The 5,976-nt window shown below is 54.2% G+C and overlaps 1 long non-coding RNA gene across 1 annotated transcript; it reads right to left on the reverse strand.

Annotated features, from left to right (window-relative positions):
* Window positions 1–3,028: 3,028 nt before the first annotated feature.
* On the reverse strand, window positions 3,029–5,386 carry LOC145717242 (uncharacterized). Its single transcript, XR_014140310.1, has 2 exons — window positions 4,106–5,386; window positions 3,029–3,883 (listed from the first exon to the last, which is right to left on the reverse strand). It is a non-coding gene; the product is annotated as an uncharacterized LOC145717242 (long non-coding RNA).
* Between the last annotated feature and the right edge of the window lie 590 nt (window positions 5,387–5,976).

Here is a 5,976-nt window from a genome sequence, read left to right on the forward strand (position 1 = left end):
AAAAAAAAAAAAAAAAGGAGGTTCTAGAAAGAAGGGAAGAGAGGACGGTGTTGTAAGAGGGGATTGGCAGGGAGCTGGGTGATGATCCTGGGGAATGTGCCCACCAAAGGGAAGGGCATGCAGCTGGAGGAGCTGGGGGTAGGGAGGGTGACAGAAGACCACAGAAGCACCTCATTCTAGAGACCAGAAGCGGCTGAGGCTCCCAGCCTCCACTCAGAACGGCGCTTCCCCCTGCCTACATTCAGTCACCACTCAAGCTAATCCTCCTGTTGAGGCCAGTGAAGACTTAGCTTTGGCAGCATTCAGAAGTTTTCCCGGTGACCGCTTTCCTTGGTCCCTATCTGAGCACCTCACCTTGAAAACCCACTCTCCGTGCCCCCGAGCTCCCATAAGCCTAAGGAAAGGACCACTGGGGACTTGGACTTTTAGCGAGATGCGGTTGGGGGCATCCCCTCGCTCTGCCTCCATTCTTTGGGGTCCGACCGAGTGAATTAGGGCTGTCCTGAATCAGCTAAAGAATCCTCGAGGCTCCCCTACCACAGAAGATTTTACATATGAACATGGACTAGCTCAAACATTAGTCGCCTCCCCAGGAGCTATTATTGTGAATTGTTTCTTGTGTGGTGTTCCAAGTATTTGTGTGTTTACACGAATTGAGCCATAACAGACCACCAACCAACCTGATGAACGTTGCTGGGCCGGCTGTGTGAAAGTCTTGCGTGATTTTATGCAAAGTAATTCGTACCCAGGGCTCAGTTTCAAAGCCAGCGGGAATGAATGATTTAGGTTTCGTGCCAAAGTCTCTAGTCCTTAATTGCAGGGGAAAAAAAAGAAAAAAAAATGTCAGCCGGCTCTTACAATTACCCACCGCCCGTGATCTCTCTGGATCACAGAAAGGAAAGAAAGCTAAAGTGACTTGCAAAGAATGGGCCCCTGGGGCGAAGAAAATCAGACTCCCCCCCCATCCCACCCTTAAATGCAAGGTGGGGGGAGGAGAAGAGAAGGCCAGATTGAGAGAAGAGCAGCTCAAGAGCTAATGAAGTCTGCGCGGCAGCCAAGCAGGCCTCTCCCTGGTTCGCTGCCAGACGGCAGAGCCTTCCAGTGTTGCTGTGAGGTGTGCGTGGGCCGAGCCAACTTCAGGCCCCAGATGGAGGGTTTGGGTTACTTTCGCCCAAAGTGCCAGGAGACGGGGAGGCTAAGACCCGGTCTCTGAGCAGAATGAAAACCACCACCTGATCAGGCAAAGGCCGTGTACATGCTTAGGTCAGTAAACAAGTGTATTTTAGTCAAAGGGGCAAAACAGGTCCTCCAGTGAGACCTCGCAGCCCAGGTCACGGATCAGGCGCCACCCAGTGGCAGCTTCTGGAATTACAAGCACAGGCCTTCACTGGATTTGGCCACTTTTGCTAAGCGTCACCGGTAGAATTGAACAAAAGCTTTTCTTTCACTACGACCTTGCTGTAATTACACACCCGCCTCTGGCCTCCTTTTTTGGCTACAAAGAGCCGACACAAATAATGCTAATAATATTTCCTTGCATTCGTGTGGCCTTCTTTTCAGAATGTACAGAACTCTTTTCCCGTAAATGACCTCAAACCATGGGCAGCAGGTGGGCGGGAAGGCGCAGCGATTCCCAGCTTATTAAGAAAGGGAATGAAGAGCCAGAAGCACACGGCAACCTGCTCAAGGTCAAAGATGATTGCATGTCGAAGCCCGCACCGAGACCTCCCAGCTCCGGGTTCAGGACGGCTCCCTCTCAGTGCACGCCCCACAAGAAACGAAGGACAGACGCACAGGCCTGGGTGCAGCTCGAGTCACTAAAACACCATCCACACCAGAGACTGGGGTGTCACAGAGGCAGAATCCGGCACTGCCCTCCTGATGCCCACCTCAATACACACGGACACACACTGGCCCTCTTTTCTAAATCATTCATACCCAGACCTAAACAGGTTAGATTACCAGGTTCCTACCACTCCGGGATGATAGGACCCCTTGCGTCTACTGGATGCTGTTCATCACTCATGTCAGATACCGGAATTCAGGAAAATCTCCTGGGCTCTGGCCCAGTCCCCTGCTTTCTCCGATCCGAGGACCCCAACATGCAGAGAGGTCTTGGGTCAGCGGGTCCACACCAACCAGTTGCACCCCCAGAGCTGCCCACACAGAAACCCGGAGCAACCTGATTGCCTGAACTTTAGGTTTCACTTGGGTGTGTCATGCAGCATTTTCCGTACCAGGTGAAGACTGGGTTGAAGTAGGACACCTGTCATCCCCTGCCCCCACCTGTCGGGCCATCCCTGCATGGAAGCCAGCGATGCTGGGGTGGGCAGGGGCAGCTGTGTGTTCAAGTCCAGTCTCCACTTTACACCTAGGGCTGGGAGAAAGCACCCCCAACAAGGCTTCAGGTCCTCTGGGCATGATGCAGAGCATTCATTCACTCATTCAACTTATATTTATGAAGCACTTGCTATGGGCCAGGCTCTGGATATATAGCAGTGAACCAAACACACAAAATCTCCACCCTCCGGAAGGTTCCATTCTAGTTGGATGGATGGACAGGAAAAAAAAAAAAGATAAAAAACAATACACATGCACATTAGCTAGCAGTTAAGACTAAGGAATAAAGTCAGAAAAGGACAGGATAAAGTGTGGAATTTAGGAGAAGGTGACATCTGAGTAAAGGCACGAAGAGGCATGAGAGGGGCAGCGTGCAGATATCTGGGAGAAGATGAGAGGAGTATATGCAAAGGTCCTGTGGTGGCTGCAGGTCCAGAGAGTTCAAGAAACAGTAAAGAAATGAGTCCAGAGGGAAGAGGAAGAAGAAGCAAGAGAGAATCTGAGAAGAGAAAAGTTGCTCCCCATACATCTTTCTCACCATGAATGGAAGGTTGGATTTGGGCCTGGCCCTCCTGACAGTGTCCCACATTTGCTGACCCACAGTGTCCGGATCCAAACAGTTCTAAGGTCACCCAGGGCAGAAGGGAGGCAGGCGGGACCACCCACTGACTGGGGGGGCCAGCATGGGGGACTGGATCAGGGGTAGAGTTAGATGCTACAACGTGGATGAACCTCGAAACACGTATGCAAGTGAAAGAAGCCAGGCACAAAGGGTCCCAAATTATCACCGCATTGATAGGAAGTATTCAGAAAAGGCAGATCCACAGAGACAGAAAGCCGACTGTCTGTCGGTTGCCAGGGGAGCAGGGCGTCCACTTCAAGGGGACAGGGCCTCTGGGCAGTGAAGACAATGTTTTGAATGGATGCAAAGTCACGGCCTATAGGCAAATGCAGGCCTGGCCTTCCGGGGACCCAACAGTGGGTCTGTGTCCCCTGGCAGGGAGGAGTTCCTGACCTTTCAAGAGAGCTGGGAACACGGCGCCAGGGAGCCTGCCGAGCGCACGTGTCCGCCACAGGTCAGCCCCTATCTAGGGCGAGGTGGCCAGTGTGGAGGCAGACTTTGCCACAGAGGCCTCCCGAAGGATAAAGACAGCCAGGAGAGTGAAGAATCTAAGAACTTTCCTCTCTGGCAGGAAAGGCCATGAGAACTATGAGGTTTAGGCAGACAAGTGGAAGAGAGGGGGCTGTCTCCAACCATCCAAACACCGGAATGAAACGAGATGAGCTCTTCGGGGACCTAGGTAATAGAATTAGGACGAATGGGCAGAAATGCGGAAATGTAAACGTACAGGTTTTATTCGCTATGAAGAAAAACGTTCCAAGAACTTACGATCTCGGGGTGGGGAGGCAGCTAGCCCATACAGTGCCTTTGTGGGGGAAAGGGAGGGGGGCCCCCTGGGACAAGACCGTTCATGCAAGCGCACCCCCTAAGGCTGATGCAGCCCGGAGCTAGGGCCCAGGGCTGGTTTAAAAACCGTAACGCCTGGGGCGCCTGGGTGGCTCAGTCGTTAAGCGTCTGCCTTCGGCTCGGGTCATGATCCCAGGGTCCTGGGATCGAGCCCCGCATCGGGCTCCCTGCTCAGTGGGAAGCCTGCTTCTCCCTCTCCTGCTCCCCCTGCTTGTGTTCCTGCTCTCGCTGTCTCTCTCTCTGTCAAATAAATAAAATCTTTAAAATAAAATAAAATAAAAATAAAAACCGTAACACCGTTCGTTTTGCTGGCCAGTCTGCAAAACTGGGCAGGGCTCAGCAGAGATGGGCCTGTAGGGCCCCGCTCTGTGTCTGTGGGGGCGGCCTGGAGGCGGAGGGCTGGGACCTGCGCGGGAGCTGTCCAGCAGAACAGCGACCAATGCGTGGCCTGTCCACGTGGCTCCTCCCAGCGTGGCAGGTGTATTGCAAAGCCATGCAGCCCGAGAGAGAAGGAGCCAGGTGGCAGCTCGGCTGCCTTTTAGAACCATTGTTGGAGGCCACATTGCATCTGTCCCCCACGGTCTAGTCCTTGACAGCGTCTCAAGGGGAGGGAAAATGGACTCCACCTCCTCCCTGAGTGGGGGGAGTGGCAAGGTTCTAGAAGCATCTGTGGAACTGGAAAGAGTACTGTGGCCATTTTGGGGGTAGACACTCTGACATCCAGGAAGAGGCAATGTGGTTGAGGCAGCTTTGCTCAGTCTGTCCCAAAAAGCCAGGTCCCTAGGACACCGATAGCTTGACACCCCACTCTTTCCAGAGGCCCACTAAGCACTCAGTGCTGGGAGGATTCTTCGGTGCCAGATAGACGAGGGCTTCAAGTCTCTAGCAATCCCCTGACACACGCTACAAGTTCTAACCCACAAGCCCCGACACGTTGCAGGAACCTGTTCCAGATGTACCCCGACGTCTCCATAACTATTCCGAAAGGGTGGAATTTGGGTTTGGCCCAAGCTGGATCGAAGCCAGTTCTGCTGCTGTGTGTCTTTGGGAAAGCTACCTGACTGCTCTGAGCCCCAGTCTCCTTAGCCTGTAAAATGTGGAAGGTATAGAGCTGCCATTATGGGATTAAATGATATTCTGCAGGTACGGTGCCCGGTTTCAGAGCCCTGAAGGGGCCGAGCCCGGGGTGCTGCTGAGGCCGGTTCTGGCGGTGGGGCTCCCACAGAGGGGCACCATGTGGCCAACACACAGGTGTCCCCCTGGCCCTCTCTAGACACAGCCTTGAGGACTTCTGCCCCACCCCCACGACATCCAGGCCCCGCGTGTACCATGCCCACGGTGCCTCTCACCCAGATGCAGCATCCCTGGGCGAAGAGCCCCCTCTGCTCCAGAAGGTCACCTTCCCAGCTGCGCTGCAGCTGAGCTAAGGGGAGCGGAGGAGTCTAACAGGATTAGGTTAATGAGGTCGTGGCCGGGTGGCCTGCCTGCTTCTTACATGGTTGCATTTTCCAGCTGGTGATTAAGAGGCAGGCCCTGCAGGATTCAGGTTCATTACCATGCAATTGAATGTCTTCCCAGATACCAGCTGAGGCACGGAGAGGTTAAGTACATTTCCCAAGACCACGAAGCCGCCATCAGGGCTCCTCAGGGACAGTTCCGGGATGCTGGAAAGTGTCAGGCCCTCTGGGGATGGCACTTGAGCCGAGAGCTCTTTCTGTCAACTGGTGGGGGCCCCAGCAGGTGCTCTGAGCAAGGGCTGCAGGTAGAATGCCATCCCTTTCTGGCAGCATCCAGCCAGTGCTGCCCGCGGGCCTCGGGCCAAAAACATGGGCTTGGTGCCCACGCTGAGAGGAGTGACAGCAAGAGCCTTGGAGATGGGATGGCTGGGCCAGCATCCCTCAGCTAAGCTGCTGGGGGGGGGGGGGGCGTGGAAGCTGTTGGGTGGGAACGCAGCATGACTAAGCAGCTGAGTGCAGGGCTCTAACCCAGCTTCTACCACTTAGAGTGACCGTAGGCAAGGTACTACCCTCTCTGTGTCTCAGCTTCCTCACCTGTACAATGGTAAGAATAAAATTATCTCAGTAACCAGCATAAAATGCTGGCGAGGGGCTTGCAGCTGGTCTCCTCTCTTGGGTTTCAGGCTCCCCAAGGGCTGTTCGGGAGCAACG

This window comes from Leptonychotes weddellii, chromosome 15 (genome assembly GCF_054177405.1).
Source record: "Leptonychotes weddellii isolate Sample4059 chromosome 15, ASM5417740v2, whole genome shotgun sequence".
In the NCBI taxonomy this organism is placed as follows: Eukaryota; Metazoa; Chordata; class Mammalia; order Carnivora; family Phocidae; genus Leptonychotes; species Leptonychotes weddellii.